This window comes from Saimiri boliviensis, chromosome 11 (assembly GCF_048565385.1).
Source record: "Saimiri boliviensis isolate mSaiBol1 chromosome 11, mSaiBol1.pri, whole genome shotgun sequence".
NCBI lineage: Eukaryota > Metazoa > Chordata > Mammalia > Primates > Cebidae > Saimiri > Saimiri boliviensis.
This window is the reverse complement of record NC_133459.1, coordinates 69,498,270-69,520,250: the sequence shown is the minus strand read 5'-3', so window position 1 is coordinate 69,520,250 and position 21,981 is coordinate 69,498,270. Positions and strand designations below refer to the sequence as shown.

Below are 21,981 nucleotides of genomic sequence, written 5' to 3'. Positions count from 1 at the left end.
TAAAAGTTTAGATGCTACAGTTTCAAAGGACTCCACACTATATTCTTTCTTGCTGTTGCTGATTCCTAAAAGATTTGATAAACTAAACTAAACTAAAAATAAATTTTCTGCAAATATCTTATTATTAATTGTTTAGAACATTTACCTGATAAAATACAGCAGAGTTAGCAACAGAAATTGGTAAAAAATCCTAATGATCTTACAAGCTAGCCAAGTGAAAACTCAAATGCTTGTAAGAGCCAGACAGAGTATAATTTCTTAAGATAGCTGGGTATAAAACAATGGGCACCTGAAGGCATTCAGATACAATTTCCTTAAAAATACCTTGGTTTCCAAGCAAAACATATTATTTGGCTGAGAACCTTTAGTTTGTAAATACCAAACCATCATATACAAATCAGATCTCACACCAAATGAATTATTTAAGCCCTCTTTTCCTTATCTGTTCATCTATGATAATCAACTGAATAAATGAGAATAATGTGGTAGATAAAACAAACCATTAAAAAATGCATGCTTGGTTTTATAAGCTATTTTAAAATATAGGTATCACTGCTATTCTGAGAAAACCATATACACCAAAGCCTTCCCTCCACAAAAAAAACTGGAAACATACTAATAAATGTCTGATTTCCCCACAGCTTCATTATTTCTTCCCTTTTTAACATCTGTCTTACCTATCTTGAATAAATTACATCACAGAAATAGAAGCACCAAGTTTTAGACCTAAAAAGCTAGCACATGAAATCCAGAATTAGTTTCCCTCTCAACAGAATAGGTCAAAATGTAGCTGCTTCAAAGCCACATCTAGGTAAACAAAAAATATTCACTTTAACCTGCCAGTCAGAAATGTAAGTAAGAATTTGTTGAGATAATTATCTAAGATAATTCACTCAAGTTAGAGGAATTTGATCCAAATACCAGTCAATGTGCTCCCTCTGAACTCTCCAAGGAGAACACACCTTCACATTTACAAGCACCATTTTTATAGTAATTCCAAACTTACTAAAAATATTTAAGAATTGATATCACTAGTGGAAAGAGAGTAATTTAGCAAACAAATAAATGCTTTCCATTATTCCTAGAAATAAAGAAAAGAGGAACACATTTTATTATTCTCCCTAGAAGCTCTACCCACACTCTTGCTAAGCCTAGATCAATCTCTTCCAGGGTCTTCCTTCAGTCTAAGAAACGTGCTTCACCTCAGAGACAAATGTGGCAACTATAGTTTTTCCCCAAAGGGTCACAACTACCTCTAAATTGCATTTTACAATGGAGCACTTTTGCAAGTGTTGCTATTATGGTCTTCTTGACACTTTCAAATACTTGAAGGAGAAAATATTATTATTGTCATATATTGATGATGAAAAGGGGATTCAGAAATTTTAAGTCACTTGCTGGAGATTATACTTCAACTGAGTGGCAGATCTGAGCTAAATATGCAATGAAAGATGTTCCCAATTTGTTTCTAGTCCCATTAGACTACCTAGGAAAAAGAAAAGCGTATAATCACATTGCTGGCTTCATAAACAACTATTTGTATATTTTTATTTATATATTAATATAAGTATAACCACATTTTAAATATAAATACAGATATTTATGATATCCTTGTATTTTCCAATACCTGCAGAGAATATGAGATTTAAAGCCTAATCAGATTGTACATGTCATCTAAATCTTTGGAAATGTGAAACTCACAATACAGTTGCCTTTGGACACACAGCCTTGGGTTGTGTTAGACCAGTCACACTAAGTGGAGAATCTTGTCATAATCACATGTATCTTATTTTGTGTAGCATTTTGCAAAAGATGTGTCAAGTTTGGGATAATCTACTAAGACTATTTCCCAGACATCTGCAATCAACAGAATTTTGGGGGAAATGGAGTTCAGAATGCATACATACTTTTTAAAAAATTCACAATAGAATACTGATTTTAATCTGAGTGATGTTGTTTGAGCCCATTTATATTAAAATACTAACATGAACATCTGTTTGTGCTGGGACAGTAGACCAAGAGGAAGATTCTAATTCTAGAAATTAAATTATATGCAACCTAAGAAATACATTTGTATTTTATTTTCAAAATATGACCATAATACAAATCCTATGGATATCACCGCTTAGTTTGAAAAACATAAAAAGTGTGATTTTCATACACTTATGAAATGAATACATTAATTCATTAATGAAGGACCTGATAAGATATTACAACCAGATAAAAGGATAAAGAACATACACATTTATAGATCAAAACCTTGAAATTAATGTACTAAAGGAGGCAAAACTGACTTCCAGATTGAGGAGGAGAATTCAATAGAATCTTTATTTTACAGAATTTATTTCCATATTTATAGACCAGAAATATTTTGCCTTAATGTTATTTATTTACAACTTTAAAAAGAGTTCAAATGTAAAAGAAAAATGCAAAGCTTCCATAGAATCAAATTTCAGTAACATGAAAAGGTGTGTTCCAGATAATTCATGGTTTTTCATTTCAGCAAAAACTTTTCTCTGCAATGATGACATGTAAAAACAATTTGTTTTTTGAGACAGAGTTTCACTTGATTACCCAAGACAGAGTGCAGTGGCATGATCTCAGCTCACTGCAAACTCTGCCTTCCAGTTTCAAGTGATTCTCCTGTGTCAGCCTCCCCAGTAGCTGGGACTACAGGCGCGTCCTCTACACCGGGCTAATTTTTGTATTTTTAGTAGAGATGGAGTTTCACCATGTTGGCCAGGCTAATCTTGAACCCTGACCTCAAGTGATCCACCTGCTTCGGCCTCCCAAAGTGCTGGAATTACAGGGAGTAAGCAACTGTGCCGAGCCGAGATGTAAAAATTGTTAAAACCCTTGAATTAAATTAATTGCTAACATTATGAGCTTTGATAATAATTCCTACTTTAATGACTTGAAAAAAAAAACCCAAGATGCCTATATATCTAATAATCTATGTTTTAATTACTCCTTTTCTTCATTATCTCACAAACCATAACCCAATAGTTTGGGACATGTGAAAGAGAAAGTAGACAATCACAAGAACTACCTTGCTTTGAGAATTCACCTTTGTTGAAAAAATAATATATTTGGGGCACTTGAATGAACAGAACAAGTCTTTTTTTTTTTTTTGTCACATTGGGCATTTAATTTATGGTATAATAGGAGATCTATATCAAAAACAGTAAGAAAAGTAAAGTAACAGTTGAGATAGCAATATGTCATCAACCAAATAATGATAATGATAATGATAAAAACATTGCAAGAAGCTATAGCCAGAACTGAGTGGTCTGCTTCTACTTAATGCTAATGAGCCCAGTCCTAGCACACATTTTGATTTGGTAGAAACTACAGGAGGTAGCATGGTTCATTAGGCTTTCAAAGCTTTAAAATGTTTAAGAGGGTGGTTTTCCTCCTTCATTTCAAGTGGATTGCTAAAAGCATTGGGCTATTCCTTGGTGGAACTTTGAATCTGCCAGTTTCTTAATTAATTTTGACCTTTTTATATTCAAAAAAGGTAACTCTATACTAAGCCACAGCAGACTTAGATGTCCTACAGCTCTGAATTGTGATTAAACAAGTATTAAAGCACATGGAATTTCTCAAGAAAATTTTGGGTTCATATCTTAGAAAAGGGACTTGCAAAATATTTGTTGAAGACTATAATATGCTAAAAGTTTAGGAACAAAATTCTCTTGATTGTTCATATGTAGTAAGAGCCACAGAACTCTTACATAGTTTTCTAAGTAGTTTCATAAATGTGGATTGTGGTTGCCCTGAAACTTGACATCTCCCTACCAAGTACTTGACAAGTGACCTGGCAAAAATGTGTTCAGTAGCTCATTTTTGACATATTCCTTAAGAAATCATTGCCAGAGATCTAAAACTGCTTCAAGCTGCTGTCTTTTTCAAAACAAAACACATATTCACACACAAATACAAAACTGCATTGCTCTCAGTGATCTGGAAAATAAGCTTGCAAGCTGGCCATGTGGTATTCTGAATAATTTTTTTAACGGAGGAGAAGAAATTACAACAGTGCAACCAACAGTTTCTGTTAAGTTTTATTTGCTAAGACTTTAGCATAAGGAACATTTTGTGATTTAATTAATCAGAAGATAACACCTGCTTTAAATACTGACATGGAGAAAAGCATATTTTTTAAAATATTTGGAGTAAAATTAATTTCTTGTAATATGTTTTTCTTGTTGATAAGCAACTAAATAATGTTTGGAATGTCTTACTATCTAATAACTTTAAATGTTGACAAGGAGAAAGATGAGGTTTTGCTTTGTTTTTTAATTCTGAATAAGCCATTTTTCCTGGAAACATACATATTTCTAATTTATAGATAAACTAGTATGTGTGTTCAGAATTCCTGTTCCCTTATTTTTCAGTTATCAAAATGTATTAACAAAGCTCTTATGGTTTTATGATACACAATTAGATATCTTTCATCAGGTAACATAAAAACTTGTATAATGGTATATTAGTCAATTTTCACACTCCTGATAAAGACATACCCAAGACTGGGCAATTTACAAAAGAAAAAGGTTTATTGGACTTACAGTTCCACTTGGCTGGGGAAGCCTCACAATCATGGTGGAAGGTGAAAGGCATATCTCACGTGGCAGCAGACAAGAGAAGAGAGCTCTGCTGATAAACCTCCCCTTGTAAAACCATCAAATCTCATGAGACCCATTCACCATCACAAGAATGGCATGGGAAAGACCTGCCCCCATGATTCTATTTCCTCCCACCAGGTCCTTCCCACAGTATGTGGGAATTCAAAATGAGATTTGGGTGGGGACACAACCAAACCATATCATTCCACTCCTGGTCACTCCCAAATCTCATGTCCTCACATTTCAAAACCAATCATGCTTTCCCAACAGTCCCCTGAAGTCTTAACTCATTTCCGCAACTAACTCAAAAGCCCACAGTCTAAGGTCTCATCCAAGACCAGGCTATCTCCTCCTCCTATAAGCAGCCTGTAAAATCAAAAGCAAGTTAGTTACTTCCTAGATGCAATGGGAGTACAGGTATTGGTTAAAACCATTCCAAATGGAAGAAACTGGCCAAAAGAAAGGAGATACAGGGGAAGTCAAATATTAAATCTCCAGAAAGATTTCCTTTGACTCCCTGTCTAGGTCATGCTGATGCAAGAGACGGGCTCCCACAGCCTTGAGTAGCTCCACCTCTGCAGGTGTGCAGGGTATAGCCCTTTCCCTGGCTGCTTTCACCAGCTGGCATTGAGTGTCTGCGACTTTTCCAGGTGCATGGTGCAAACTGTTGGTGGATCTATGATTCTCGGGTCTGGAGGACAGTGGCCCTCTTCTTATAGCTCCACTAGGGGGGGCCCCAGTAGGGACTCTGTGTAGAGGCTTGATGCCACATTTCCCTTTGCACTTCCCTAGCAGAAGTTCTCCATTAGGTCCCGCCCCTCAAGCAAACTTCATCCTGGGCATCCAGACATTTCCATACATCCTTTGAAATCTAGGTGGAGGTTTCCCAACCTCAATTTTTGATTTCTGTGCAGCAGCAGACTCAACACCATGTGGAAGTTACTAAGGCTTGGGACGTCCATCTGAAGTAAGAGCCCAAGCTGTACCTTGGCTCCTTTTAATCATACCTGGAACAACTGGGACATAGGACACCAAGTCCCTAGACTGCATCCAGCGGAGGGACCCTGGGCCAGGTTCACAAGACCATTTTTACATCCTAAACCTCCAGGCCTGTGATGGCAGGGGCTGCTGCAAAGGTCTCTTACATGCCCTGGAGACATTTTCCCCATCATCTTGGTGACATTCAGCTCCTCATTACTTATGCAATTTCTGCAGCCAGCTTGACTTTCTCCTCAGAAAATGGGATTTTCTTTTCTATCACATTGTCAGTCTGTAAATTGTCCAAACTTTTTTTTTTGAGATAGAGTTTCGCTCTATCACCCAGGCTGTAGTGCAGTGGCACAATCTCAGCTGACTGCAACCTCTGCCTCCCAGGTTCAAGCAATTCCCTGCCTCAGCCTCCTGAGTAGCTGAGATTACAGGCATGTACCACCATGCCCAGCTAATTTTTATATTTTTAGTAGAGATGGGGTTTCACCATCTTGGCCAGGCTGGTCTTGAACTCCTAATCTTGTAATCCACCCACCTCAGCCTCCCAAAGTGCTGGGATCACAGGCATGAGCCACCAAGATGGGCCAATTTTCCAAACTTTTATACCCTATTTCCCTTTTAAAACTGAATACTGGCCAGGCACAGTGACTCATGCCTGTAATTCCAGCACTTTGGGAGGCTGAGACAGGCTCCTGTGACCAAAGGCCCCAGGAAGGTGAAGGTGAGCCCCCTGGGGGACAGCTGCAGCCCTCAAGACCAGCAAGAGCCAGGGGCACCTGCAGTGTGGAAGATCCTCTTCTGGTTTGCCAGAAGGAGCCTGGTAAGCCCTGGGTGGTGAAGTCTGTGGGCAATGTAGGGGACAGCCCCCTGGAGCTCCGCTGAACTGGCAGTGAGAGTGTGATTGCCGTCAAGGCCAGCCTCCCATCCTCTACCCTGCCCCCGCACACTGGCATGGCCCTGGGCTGGAAGGCGGGTTCTCATTCTGTGGCCAACCATGCTACACAGCTCATCGGGGATGGGAGAGTGCATGCTGGCCCCACAGATCAGCCAGTTCTGGCTGGCTCAGTGGTGGGCCAAGCCAGACCAGCCTCAGGACCCAGGCAGGCCCTGGAGGCCTCGCCGCTTGTGTCCTGTCGAACTAACAAGTTCCGGAAAAACAACTACAAATGGGTGGCCACCTCCGAGAAGAGTCCTTGGGCTGCTCAGAGGGTGCTCAGTCCCAGAGTGGCTGCAGAGAATGTGTGCAAGGCTGCAGCTGGCATGGCAGGCAAGGTGGAGAAGCCACAGCTCAGAGCCGACCGAGAGCTCAAGCCCAGGAAGCCAGCCACGTCCTCCCAGCCAGGGCCTGCCCCTAGCAAGTACAAGTGGAAGGCATCCAGTCCCTCTGCCTCCTCCTCCCAGCTCTCCCCAGTCCGGTCTAGGTCACTGTCGGGGGACGGACCAGCAGCAGGACCCAGTGGCTTGAAGCCCCTCTCTGGGGAGACCTCACTCTCAGCTTACAAAGTGAAAAGCAGCACCAAGATCATCTGGAGGCGGGGCAGTACCAGCCTTCCTGGAGACAAGAAAAGCAGCCCCTCACTTGCCACCACCGCCAAGAGCCACCTCAGCCTCCGGAGGAGACAGGCCCTCCGGGCGAAGAGCAGCCCTGTCCTGAAGAAGACCCCCAACAAGGGCCTGGTACAGGTCACCACACACCAGCTGTGCCGCCTGCCCCCGAGCCAGGCCCACGTCCCCACCAAGGAAGCATCCAGCCTGCATGCCCTGCAGACTCCACCCACTAGCAAGGTGATCAAGACCCGCTACCGCATCTTCAAGAAGACCCCGGCCTCATCTCCCAGCGCCCCTCCCTTCCTCCTACCTCTGCCCTCCTGGCGAGCCCAGCGGCTCTCACTGTCCAGGTCCTTGGTGTTGAACCACCTGCGTCCAGTTGCCAGTGGGGGTGGAAAGCCCAACCAGGCTCCCCTCGGTGGCGGAGCAAAGGCTACCACTGCATCAGAGGGGTCCTCTACAAAGTGCCAACAAGCTCTCCAAGACCTCCCGCCAGCCTGATGATGCCGGCAGCAGGCCCTTCCTCCGCACAGGCCGGCTGGACCCTGCAGGCAGCTGTAGCCGTCCCTGGACAGCCGGGCCGTGCAGCGCAGCTTGACCATCATCCGTCAGGCGCGGCAGCGGAGGGAGAAGAAGAAGGAGTTCTGCATGTACTACAACCGCTTCGGCAGGTGCAACCGCGGTGAGCGCTGCCCCTACATCCACGACCCTGAGAAGGTGGCCGTGTGCACCAGGTTTGTCCGGGGCACCTGCAAGAAGATGGATGGGACCTGCCCCTTCTCCCACCACGTGTTCAGGGAGAAGATGCCAGTGTGCTCGTACTTTCTAAAGGGCATCTGCAGCAACAGCAACTGCCCCTACAGCCACGTGTACGTGTCCCGCAGGGCCGAGGTCTGCAGCGACTTCCTCAAAGGCTACTGCCCCCTGGGTGCAAAGTGCAAGAAGAAATACACACTGCTGTGCCCGGACTTCACCCACAGGGGGTCGTGTTCCCGGGGCACCCAGTGCCAGCTGCTCCACTGCACCCAGAAACGCCACAGTCAGCGGGCAGCCACATCCCCCGCCCAGGACCCAGCAACATGGCTGCCAGGAGCAGGGCCTCGGCCAGCCACGGGCCCAGGAAGCCCTTGGCAGCCCAGCGCCCCACTAGGCAGACGCCCAGCTCTCCTGCTCTCACTGGGGCTGCCCTGGCTGCGCCTCTCCACTCCCCGGTGGTGTCAGCCTCTCCCTCATCCTCCAAGGCTTCCTCCTCCTCTTCTCTTTCCTCCTGTTCCTCCTCCCTCTCCCTGTCCCCTCTCAATTCCTTGGACCAGGAGGCCCCATCTCTCCAGGAGGCCACCTCAGCGGTGGTGTGCTCCAGCAGGCTCTGCAAGCTGCCTTCCTTCATGTCCCTGCAGTCCTTGTTGAGCCCAGGAGGTCAGCCCAGGGTCCGGGCCCCCAGGGCCCCCCCGACCAAGGACTCAGAGAAGCCTCTGCACATCAAGCCACATTGGTGAGGACCCCAGGAACCGGCCTGAACCTACCTCAGACCCTCGTCCTTGGAGAGGAAAGAGGCTCTGTCTGCCACTCTGCCCCAGAGGAGGGCTGCCCACCACCATGCCCCACCTGGGGCCACAGGGACACTGTTCTGCCTGCCTGGAAACTTCCATGACCAGTGTGTGCCCAGGGCCTGGCCCCTGACCCCATCTACCGCCCTCCAGGGTGCCAGGCAGGGGTGGCCTCCAGGCCTGTTCCCCACAGCCGTTGGCAGCAGTGGCCCTGTGGCCCCCCAGCCCTCTCTACCCAGGTCTTGAGCGCATTGAAGAGGCCACTGGCCAGGCCTCCCAGGCAGGTGTTTTATGTTCAGCAATAAAGGTTCTGTCCATAATAAATAAATAAATAAATAAATCACCTGAGGTCAGAAATTCAAGACCATCCTGTCCAATATGGTGAAACCTCATCTCTACTAAAAATATAAAAATTACCCAGGCATGGTAATGTATGCCTGTAATCCCAGCTACTCAGGAATCTGAGGCAGGAGAATAGCTTGAATCCAGTAGGCAGAGGTTGTAGTGAGCTGAGATCTTGCCACTGCACTCCCATTTGGACAGCAAAGTGAGACTCTGTCTCAAAAAAACAAAACACTGAATGCCTTTAACAGCACCCAAGTCACCTCTTCAATGCTTTGTTGCTTAGAAATTTCTTCTACTGTCTGGATGCAGTGGCTTACACCTGAAATCCTAGCATTTTGGGAGGCCAATGTGGGCCGATCATGAGGTCAAGGGATCAAGACTATCCTGGCCAACATGGTGAAACCCCATCTCTACTAAAACTACAAAAATAAGTTGGGCATGGTGGCACACACCCATACTCCCAGCTACTCAGGAGGCTTAGGCAGGAGAATCACTTGAACCCAGGAGGTAGAGGATGCAGTGAGCTGAGATCGTGCCTCTGAAGTCCAGCCTAGCAACAGAGTGAGACTCCATCTCAAAAAAAGAAAGAAAGAAAGAAAGAAATTTCTTTGACCAAATGCCCTAAGTCATCTCTCTGAAGTTCAAAGTTCCACAAATCTCTAAGGTGAGGGCAAAATGCCACCCATCTCTTTGCTAAAAGTTGTCACCTTTGCTACAGTTCCCAAGAAGTTTTTCATTTCCATCTGAGACCACCTCAGCCTGGATTTTATTGTCCATATCATTATCAGCATTTTGGTCAAAGCCATTCATCAAGTCTCTAGGAAGTTACAGACTTTCCCACATTTTTCTGTCTTCTTCTGAGCTGTTCCAACCCCTGCCTGTTACCCAGTTCCAAAGTTGCTTCCACATTTTCAGGTATCTTTTCAGCAGCACCCCAATCCAGGTATTAATTTACTATATTAGTCAGTTTTCATACTGCTGATAAAGACATACCTAAGGCTGGGCAATTTACAAGAGAAAGAGGTTTATCGAACTTACAGTTCCATGTGGCTGGGGAGGCCTCACAATCATGGTGTAAGGTGAAAGGTGAAAGGCATGTCTCACATGACATCCGAGAAGAGAAGAGAGCTTGTGCAAGAAAATTACCTCTTATAAAACCATTAGATCTCATGAAACTTATTCACTATCATGAGAACAGCATGGGGAAGACCTGTCCCCATGCTCAATTACCACCCACCAAGTCCCTCCTACAACATGTAAGAATTTAAAATGAAACTTAGGTGGGGACACAGCCAAACAACATAAAATGGTTTCAGTTTTTATGTTGAGGCATATTCTCAGGTTTGTATCATTTCAAGAAGAACCTGTTATTTGTTGATTTGGGAAATTTTAAAAATTAGATTTAGTTTACACTGAAAAGTGGTTGACCTTAATGTTTCTCAGATAATCTGAAATGTTAATGTGACATTCATTCATTAATTCATCCATTCACTTATTTGACATTAAATTGTGATTTAGGTGACCTTTGAAGAACTGTCTAAAAAGAATTACCTGGTATAATTAATCTGGATGTTTAAGATACCATCGCCAAACTGAAGAAAAAGGCACCCAATTTCTCTTACCCTTTCTCTGAGAAGCTGATTTCACCTTTAAACTGAAAGTGAGAATGGAAAAGGAGAAGAAAAGAAACAGAGGGGAAAGGAAGAGAAAGAGGGGAAAGAAGGAGAGAAATTAGCATATATTTTCTCCTAAGAAAGGCTTCTTTTGGGTGTGTGGGTGTGTGTGTGTGCATGTGTGTTTCCTGTTGCCTGGGTCTGTCATAAAAAGCAAAGTTTTCTCTGCAATGGGAATTCAGTTTCCACATTTACAATTAGTAAATACATATTACAATTAGCAATATGAATAAAGGCTGGTATTCTACATTTTCCAAGTTGTCATTCCTCTTGTTTCTTTAAAACTTTCATTATTGTTCATCCAAAATTAAATTTGTCCAACAGCATATCATACTATTTTCTCAAAAAATATGACAATATTCTATTGCATCACAGAATACAATGAAAGAGATAAAACTTCCATTTCTCTGTGACTTTGATATTAACAATGAATTCTCCTAGTCAATTGTTGAAATTGTTTAACAATAAAATAAAATCTGAATTTGAATAGGTTACCATTTTCTTAATATGCACAGTAAAAATAAAGATTGATATCTTCTGTAATTGTTAGTTATAAGCTTTGGGCGATGTTAATAAAGAAAAAAAGTACAAAAAGCCTTGAAAATTTAACACCTTTAACTTGAGCCTCCAGAAAAATTTAAAAATGTTTTCAAAAGTAGATAAAAATAAAATTTCATTTTAAGGGGTCTTGATTTCTCAAAATCTGTAATATCAATGTATTCTCACATAACATACTCTATCAGTTCTGGACTCAAGAGAAAGATTGGCTAAGTTGAAAAAAATAATTTATTGGAAGGTTCTTGGATGGCTCTCAAGAAAGAGACACTTCTGAATCATGGAAAACTCAAATAGTAGGATGGCACCAAGATAGGAAATGCAGCCAGTAGACAAACGTGCAGCTAAAGTTGTGCCACAGAAACAGGTAAGGAGACCACCTTAATGTGATTAAAACTACTTCATGATAGGACACCTTGGCATAATGATTTCAGTCTGAAGGAATTTGAGAAACGGTAGGTACTGGAAAGACTCTCTGTCCTCCCTCTTTTCCCCAGGTCATGAGACCCTCTTCTGAGAAGTACCTTCTCTATGACCAGAAGAAAGGCACACCCTTGTCTCTGAAGACAAAGAAAAGCCAAAGGAAACGAAACAGGCCTTGCTAAGTTTCCCCCAGTTTACTACTGTATTAGACTATTTTTGTATTACTATAAAGAAATATATGAGCATGTGTGATTTGTAAATGAAAGAGATGTTATTAGCTGACAGTTCTGCAGGCATTACCAGAAGCAAGTACTGACATCAGTTCAGCTTCTAGGGAGGCCTCAGGAAGCTTACAATCATGGTAGAAGGCAAAGTGGGAGCAGGCACATCACATGGTGAAAGCAGGAGCAAGCAAGATAGGGAGAGTAGGAGGGAGGTGTCACACACTTTTAAGTGACCAGGTTAACTCAGAGCAGCAGCTTACTTATCATGATGAAATGGCTGAAGTCATTCATGAGGGACCCCTCCTCATGATCAAAACACCTCCCCCACAAGTTTCACCTCCAACACTAGGGATTATATCTCAACATTATATTTGAAGGAGAAATTCAAACTACACCCTTCTGCCCATGGCCTCTCAAATATCATGTCCTTCCCGTATTTTAAAATACAATCATCCATTCTCAACAGTCCCTCAAAGTCTTAACTCATTCCAATGTTAACTCAAAAGTTCAGATTCCAGTCTCATCTGAAACAACGTAAGTCCCTTCCATCTATAAGCTTGCCAAATAAAAAATAATTTAGTTGCTTTCAAGAAAAAGTGGGCATAGAAGCGTTGGGTAAACATTTCCATTCCACAAAAGAGAAATTAGCCAAAAGAAAAGGGAAACAGACCTCATGGAAGTTCAAAATTCAGCAGTCCAGTCATTAAATCTTAAAGCTCCAAAATAATCTTCAGTGATTCCATGTCCCAACATCCACACACACTGGTCCAAGGGGTAGTTCCCTTGTGGTTTTGCAGGGTTTATCCTCCAAGGCTGCTCTCCCAGGTTGTTGAGGGCCTATGGCTTTTCCAGGTGCAGAGTGCAAGCTGCTGGTGGGACTACCATTCTCTTGGGTCAAGAAGGCAGTGGCTCTTTTCTCACAGCTTCACTAGGTAGTGCTGCAGTAGGGAGGGTGATAGCTTCCTTCTTGCAGCTTCACAATGAGGAATCTGAGTGGGGCCTCTAACCTCACACTTTGCCTTATCCCCAAGCCCTGCCCTAATGGGGATTCTCTGTGGGGGCTCCACCCCTGCAGCAGGCTTCTATGTGGACATCCGGTTCCTCCATAAATCCTGTGTAATCTTGGCAGAGGGGCCAAGTCTTGTGTCTTGTGTGTGCTCACAGTCTTAACAGACATGGGAGCTGCCAAAATTTATGGTTTGCAAATCCTGAAGCTGTGGCCCAAGTTATATCTGGGGTCCTCTGAGCTAAGACTGGAGCTAGAGTGGACTGGTTGTGGGGAGCAGTGTCCCAAGATTGTACAGAGCAGCAGGACCCTGGAACAGGCCCACAGAACTATTCTTCCCTCTTAAGCCTCCAGAGCTATGATGGGAGGGACTGCTATGAAGGTCTCTAAAATTCCTTCAAGATCTTTTTCTCATTGCCTTGGATAGTTGTACTTGGCTCCCTTTAAGTGACGCAAATATCTCTGGTAAGCAGTTGCTCCATAGCCTGCTTTAATTCTCCCAAAAAAGACTTTGCTTTCTCTGCCACACAATCAGGCTGTAAATTTTCCAAACTCTACTCCCTTTTAAATATAAGTTCAAATTTTAAGTTATTTTTTGCCCCAACATCTGAGCATAGGTTATTAGAAGCAGCCAGACCACTTCTTGAACACTTTGCTGCCTAGAAATTCTACCAGATACCCTAAATAATCACTCTTAAGTTCCAACTTCCAATGAGCCCTATGGCAGAGGCACAATGCAGCCAAGTTCTTTGCTAAGGCATAACACATATCCATATCACTCTCAACATTTTGGTCACAGCCACTTAACCAGTCTCTAAAAATGTTCAAACTTTGTCTTCCTGTCTTCTTCCGAGCCCTCTAAACTCTTCCAATCTCTGCTCGTTATTGAGTTCCAAAGCTACTTCCATGTTTTCAGGTATCTTTACACCAATACACCCTTTTCCTTGGTATCAATTATTTGTATTTGGTCATTCTTGCATTGTTGTAAAAAAAAAATCTGAAACTGAGCAATTTATAGAAAAAGGGGTTTCATTGGCTCACAGTTGTGCAGGCTTTACAGGAAGCATGTGTTGGCATCAACTTAGCTTTTAGAAGGGTCTCAGGAAGGTTGCAATCATGGCAGAAGGCAAAGTGAGGGCAGGCACACTATATGAGGAAAGCAAGCATGTCACATAGAGAAAGCAGGAGCAAGTGAGAGAAAGAGTTGGAAGGAGGTGCCACATACTTTTATGCAACCATATCTCATGTAAAGTCAGAACAAGAGACCACTTTTCACCAAGGAGATGGCCCAGGCCATTCATGAAAAACCCATTGCCACGCTCAAAACACCTTCCAACAGGCCCCACCTTCAACATTGGGGATAACATCTCAACATGACATTTGGAAAGAGCATTCAAACTATGTTGCTTATGCTAGCTCATACCTTTTACATTTTCTAAACCATTCTTCAACAAAAATAATATAAAAACACTCAGATTTAACTGTTTCTTTAGCTCTTTATTTCTTTATGAATACTCCTATGATATATAAAGTTTATAAAGAATACATTTTTATTTCATTATAATTAATTCTCTCATTAATTTGTCTTTCATCAGTCCAATTTACAAGGCCTCAGCCAAGTAATCCAGAGGATAACGAGAAAAATCAATTTTTTTCTGCCACTGCAGCCTCCCTGACATGTAACCCCACATTTCCCTTTTGGACTGCCTTAGCAGAGGTTATCCATGAGCACCCCATCTCTGGAGCAAACTTCTGCATGGGTATCCAGGTGTTTCCATACATCTTCTGAAGTTTAGGCAGAGGTTCCCAACCCCCAGTTCTTGATTTCTGTGCACTAGCAGGCTCAACACCATTTGGAAGTTGCCACCCTCTGAAGCCACAGCTCAAACTCTATGTTGCACCCTCTGAAGCCACAGCTCAAACTCTATGTCGGTCCTTTTCAGCCATGGCAAGAGCAGCTGGGACGCAGGACACCAAGTAGTCATAGTTATTAATTTTTATTGATTCATCATTTAGTCTTTCCTACTTAAGATAAGAGTTGTTTACATACCACAGTTACTGTTCTATAATACTGTGGGGTTTTCTGTGTATTAGCAGTAAGTTTTGTGTCTTCAGATGGTTTTGTATTGCTCATTAATATCCATTTCTTTCAGTTTGAAGAACTTGCTTTAGCCTTTCTTGTAGGAGAGGTCTGGTGTTAATGAAATACCTCAGCTTTTGTTTGTCTGAGAAAGTCTTTATATTTCCTTCACGTTTGGAGGATATTTTCACCAGATATACTATTCTAGGGTAATTTTTTTTCCGTCAGCGCTTTAAATATGTCATTCCACTCTCTTCTGGCTTGTAAGGTTAACACTGAAAAGTCTGTGGCTAGAAAGATTGGAGTTCCATTGTGTTTTTTTATTTGTAGGTTTTTTGTTTGTTTGTTTGTTTTTTGTCTATGTTTACCATCCTTTCTTTATCTTATACTTGTCCTTTTAAGAGTTTGACTATTAAACACCTTGTGACAGTCTTCTTTGGGTTAAATCTACTTGGTTATAATCTTCTTGTACTTGAATATTGTTAATTTTCTCCAGTTTTGGGAAAGTTCTTTGCTGTTTCTTTGAATAAATCTTCTATTCCCCCTACCCCAATCCTCTTTTGGGCTAACAACTCTTAGGTTTGCCATTTTGAGGCTATTTTCTAGGTATTTTTTTTTTTATTCTTTTTTCTTTTGCCTCATCTGATGATGTATTTTCAAATAGCGTATCTTCATTCCCTTGCTTTATCACCTTTGCTATCAAAAAGCTTTGATGCATTCTTCAGTAAGTCAATTGCATATTTTAACTCTAGATTTTCTGCTTGTTTCTTTTTAATTATTTCAATCTCTTTTTAAAATTTATCTGATAGAATTCTGAATTCTTTCTCTGTGTTATCTTGAACTTCTTTGTTTCTTCAACACAGCTATTTTGAATTCTCTGTCTGAAAGGTCACATATCTCTGTTTCTCCAGAATTGGTCCCTGGTGACTTACTTAGTTTGTTTGGTGAGGTTATGTTTTCTTGGAAGGTCTTGATGCTTATAGGTGTTTGTCTATGTCTGTGCACTGAAGAATTAGGTATTTATTATGGTCTTTGCAGTCCAGCTTCTTTGTCCCTGTCCTTCTTGGAATGTTTTCCAGATATTTAAAAGGATTTGGGTTCTATGATGTAAGCTGTATCTACATTAAGGGGCACCCCAAGCACAGTAACACTGTGGTTCTTATATACTCATAGAGGTACCACCTTCTTTGTCATAGATAAGAACAGAAAGAATTCTCTGGATTACGAAGCAGATATTCTTGTTCCCTTCCCTTACTTTCTCCCAACTAAATGGAGTCTCCCTCTGTCTTCTATGTTGTCTGTAGCTGAGGGTAGGATGCCACAAACACCTCTGTGGCCCCAACCACTGGGACTGCACTGGGTCAGATCTGAAAGCAGCACAGCACTGGGTCTTGCCCAAGACTCACTGTAACCGTTATCTGGCTACTGCCTATGTTCACTCAAAGCCCCGGAGCTCCACAATCAGAAGGTGATAAAGGCAGCCAGGCATGTTTCCTTTCTTCAATGTGATGAGCTCCCCAGACTCTGAGTGGGTCAATAAGTGCCACCTGAGAGCCAGAGACTTTAGTCAGAAAACCTTAGATGTCGATCTGGTGTTTTATTGTACTGTGGCTGAGCTGGCAGTCAACCCACAAGACACAGTCCTTCCTGCTCTTACCTTTATTTTTTCACAGGCAGAGGAGCCTCATCCCATGGCCACCACTCTCACAGGTCCATGAGGAGTACTTCCAGGATACCATTGATATTCCTTTAACATTAAAGGGTTCTTCAATCAGCTTATGGTACATGCTGCCTGGCCTGGGACTCACCCTTCAGAGCAGTGGTATCCCCTCTGGATCAGGCAGGTCCAGAAATACCATCCAAGATCCAAGGACTAGAATTGGGTATCTTAAGAGCCCACTTCACGCTTTACCTCCATGTGGCTGATCTTGTACCTAATGTGTAAGACAATGTCCCCTTTACTTTTCCCTCTACCTTTCTCAAGGAGAGGGTGACTCTCCCCATAGAGATAGATAAACAGTCTCACCCCATAGAAGAACAGATTTAACACACAACTGGTATTGTGCTTTCTATACCCAAATTCTCTAACTCCTCATTAAAATAAATATATTAAACAATTCATCCAAATTTTGTATTTTATTTGATGTAGTCTTGAAAACTGTAGTGGAGTTGATAGAAATTTTAAAGTTAATCTTTTATAAAGATTAAAATTTCAATTTGGGGAGAGAGAGATGATAGACAGACAGATTTAATTTTTCTCCCTTAAGATCAACATTTCTTGGTAGAAAAAAAAATACAAAGAATTTCTTTGCTTTAAATTTCCTTTATAAGAGCAAGAATAGAAATGAGCAAATAAAAATTTATCATCATAAAAATATTTTTCCAATGTTCCTTACAGTAGAGATAGCATACTGCCTTGAACCTATACATTTATTCCAGTACATGGCTCTGGTAAGGGTTTTCTTAGTAGTAATTTGGCTTCCACTACAATTATTTATTAATTGCGTAGAGTGGCATGAAAGATTTTATATACACATTTAATATTTTAGTTTTAATGGATATTTTTCTTGTACTCTAATTCAGTGCTACTAACATAATCATGTGTGAGAGCAAACTATAAAAGAGTCATATTAAAAATTAATATAAAATTTAATCACCCTTAGGAGAGTAGCTTCACAGAACAATCCAGTATTTCAAAGCAGGATAACTGCTTCTCTTTTAAAATAACATTGTCATAATGTTAGTTTGAGCACTGGTAAATTCTGAGGACATGGAGTTTCTCAAAAAAATCCATGAACCAAATTCCAGATTTCTGTCCCAGAGTAAAAAAAGTTTACCTAGATCATCTGTTATTATCTGTGTATGTACTGAGTTCATAATCTGAAGGTTATTGTGAGAAAATTAGAGTGTAAAAATTGGTAATATGAAACAAACAAAATAAAATGAAAGCATCATAGTTAGGTGGATGCACATTTATTATCTTGTATTTTATTTATAGTAAAAGGGACAATACATGGCTACACTCAGAGAAATATGCATCTTTATTTCCCTGAAGTACAAGGCTTTAGATCTTGGGAAAAGTGAGTGAGGATTCTACATTTACCTGTTATCCTGAACACTTAATAAGTTCTGTTTCCACTATATCATTTAGACTGACTTAAAATGTGATATGAATTCTTTCATTCATTCACTAATCATTTTTGAATGCATACTTTTACCAAACACTGTACTTCTATATAAATATGAGGGACTCATAGTGTAATGGAAGAGACAGACACAATAAATAAATTATTACAAGACAATGTAGTATTGCAAATGTATTTATAAAGTGTTTGGGAAACATAACAAAAGGGATTAACTGATGGAGGCAGGAAAGATTTCACAAAAGAGATGACATTGAAGCTTGATCTTGCAATGTGACAGTTTTATGCTGATTATAAACTGCAATAAATATTTGATAACTATAGCTTGAGTCTTCATTTGCAACAATGTGTGTCAAGATAGTAAAATCCATTTTAATTTATGGTGAAAATATTATCACTTGTATACATCAGTTGAAAAGTTGATATTCACTTTCTCCAACTATTTACACTTACTATGTCTGTTGATTCCATTCCAATCAGGTTTTTGTCCCCATCACTTTGGTAAAACTGTCATTCCTAATCTCCACATTTCTAACTCCAAACATAATTTCTGAGAAATTAGGAGTCCCTCATATTTATATAGAAGTACAGTGTTTAGTAAAAGTATGCATTCAAAAATGATTGGTGAATGAATGAATGAATGAATTCATATCACATTTTAAGTTGGTCTAAATGATATAGTGGAAACAGAACTTATTGAGTGTTAAGGATAACAGGTAAATGTAGAATCCTCACTCACTTTTCCCAAAATCAACTGAGACTCCATCTCTGAACCTGTCAGCAACATTTGGTAAGATTGATAGATTACTCATGCCTCCCTGAAACATTTTCTGTACTTGGTTTCCATGAAACCTGTGTGCCTCATTTTTCTTCCATCTTTCTGGCCACTCCTTTTCAAATTCTTTTTGATAGTTCCTCCTTTTCTTTCAAATAACTAAAAGTCATAGTGCTGTTCTGAAACTGCTTCTCTTTTCCTGTTACACGCAATCCCTAAGTGATATCATTCAACATCTCAGCTTGAAACAGCCTCTGTGTGCTGCTCCACATCTGTATCGCAGCCCAGAATCCTGTACTGAACTCCAGACTGTTACCCCAACCTCCCATTCAGCATCCTTACTTGTAGTGTTTAGAGAACATCCCACACTTAAATATCTCAGATCTGAACTCTTCATATTTCCCTCTAAACTGACTCCTCTTGTGGACTTCCCTATCTGATACGGTTTGGATGTTTGCTCCTTCCAAATCTCATGTTAAAATGTGATTCCCACGGTTGGAGGTAGGGCCTGGTGAGAGGTGATTGGATCACTGGGCAGATCCCTCATGACTAGTTTAGCATCATCCCTTCATGATAAATGAGTTCTTGCTGAGTTCACCCATGAGATCTGGTTGTTTAAAAGTTTGCGGCCTCACCCCCACTCTCTTGCCATGTGACATGCCTGCTGTCCTTTCACTTTCTGCCATGATCAGGAGCTTCCTGGGGCCTCACCAGAAGGTGAGCAGGATTCCAGCATCATGTTTCCTTTATAACCTACGGAACTGTGGGCCAATTAAACTTTTTTTCTTTATAAATTACTCAGTCTCTGATATGCTTTTGTAGCAATTCAAAAACAGTGTAACAGACCATCTCAGGTAAAGGATAATTCAATTATTTCAGTTGTTCCAGACCAAAAAAAAATTGGACTGACTCCATCTCTGACTCTTCCCTTACTCTCAGAAGACACATCTTATCCATTACCAAACCTTGTCAAGTCTAGCTTCAAATTACACCAAGAATTTGATAACTTAGAGGCACCTTCACTTTTCATATCTTGCCTGGATTTGTGTAATAACCCCCTAACTTGTCACCTTAATTCTAGCTGAGGCTTCTTCACTTTATTTTCAACACTGGAGCTGTAGCAATCTTGTCAGGTCAGATTATTTCCCTAACTTTTGAGTATCTCTCCATGTCACTTTAAGTGGAACCAAACTTTTTGCTATTAATCACAAAGTCCTAGGTGACCTATCATCTTTCTCTTATCATCTGCTACAACTCTTCATCCATATTTGACTCCAGTCTCTCCAGCCTTCTTACATGTGCCAGGCATGCTGCCATCTCAGGCATTTGCACTTGTTCTTTCTACTTGGAATTAACCTTAAGTGTATCAGCTTGGACAGACATCTTTCTTCAGTTTTTATTAAACTTTCACATTTTCAGTGAAATTTTACTTTTTCTAAAATTTTTATTTCCAGCTCAGTTATTTGTATGCCCCTTCTTTGTTCTGTTGTTTCTCTTTAGTAATTATAACTAACACTAAACACTATCTTTTTTTCTTTCTTTTTCATTAGACTATGCTCACTGATGGCAAGGATTTGTGTATGTTTTGTTCATTTCTTTAATATTTAGAAGCAGTGCCTGACACAAAATAAATTCTCAATCAATATTTCTTAAATTAATAATATACAACATAGAGATTCAGCAGTATAAAAATTAGTACCACTACTAAATATTTGCTTGCCTGGGTTCTGAGGAAGTTACTACAAAGGAAATGTGGAAATATGCATGGCTTTTGCCAAATCAGAGGCTCTTTAAACTGAAAGGAGGAGAAAAGCAATATATCAAGGCATGCAGCCTGGCACAATGTCCTGACTGCTTTCTACCCAGGCCAAAATTTCAGTTGGGATGTCAAGGTGGTGGCAGATCTAAAGGTGAGCCTTATGAGATGCCAACATTCCTGCCGTGAAGAAATGTGTTTCCCAGTTACTCTTCTATTTGTTCTTAAACCTTTCCTATTTTTAATCATTGTCAAACACTCATTTTTTTGCCTTTATATTTTTAATTGGCATTATTTAGTCCACCAAGGAATTTGCTGATATACAAATGGCCCATCTTAGATGTAATATTGTAATTTTCACAATCTCATGTTCTATTTTCTTCTAGAAATTTATACAAAATGTTTCTATTGTGTCTTACTTTGTTCTGTTCCATTGTTTATAAATGGGGCTGCTTACAAACAAAAGAAGTTTATTTCTCACAGTTTTGAAGGCGGGGAAGTCCAAGATCAAGGTGCCGGCAAATCTGATGTGTGAGGAAGGCCCACTACCTGGTTCACAGATGGTGACTTCTCACTTTCTGTGCGGTGGAAGGGGTGGACAGAGCTTTCCAGGGCCTCTTTTATGAGGCAGCAAATCCCATTCATGAGGGATCCACTTTCATGACTTAATCATCTCCCAAAGCCCTACCTCCTGATATCATCACATTAAGGGTTAGGATTTCAACATACGAATTTTGGGGGGACACAAACATTCAAGGCCACAGCACATCAAAATATAAGAAATTAATTCCCTTAGCTTTTAATGTCAACAACAATAATACTATTGAAAAACAGAATAGTTGCTTAGTGGTTGAGATGATAACATAATGCAAAATTGTATAATTTTAAACATAATCTTGACTAAAATTAGCAAAAAACTGCTGGATTTCTTAATCTTATGAAATACTATTTTCAGTTGGATTTAAAAAAACTGTTTGACTATTGCATTTTTTAAGTATCCTACCTTACAAAACACATAATGCTGAACTCTCAGTGGCTTATCTCTATGGAAATTTCTCATTTACACAAAAGCCAAATAGCATAGTTGAGGTGAGAGGTTTTCTCCTCCATGCAAGTATTCAAGGACTTAGGCTGATGAAGCCTCTGCTAGCTTTAAAACATGGCTTCTATGGTCAACTTAGGCATTTAAAATCGAACAAAAGGCAACGAAGGAGAGTAGAGAAACATGCAGGAAGTTTTTATTAGGCTAGGCCTAGATATGACATATATCATATCTATATTCTTGCATTAG

At 40.8% G+C, this 21,981-nt stretch overlaps 1 pseudogene; it reads left to right on the top strand.

The window, feature by feature from the left end:
• The first annotated feature begins 124 nt into the window (after window positions 1-124).
• Window positions 125-17,678, top strand: LOC141580272 (zinc finger CCCH domain-containing protein 3 pseudogene; annotated as a pseudogene).
• Window positions 17,679-21,981: the final 4,303 nt, after the last annotated feature.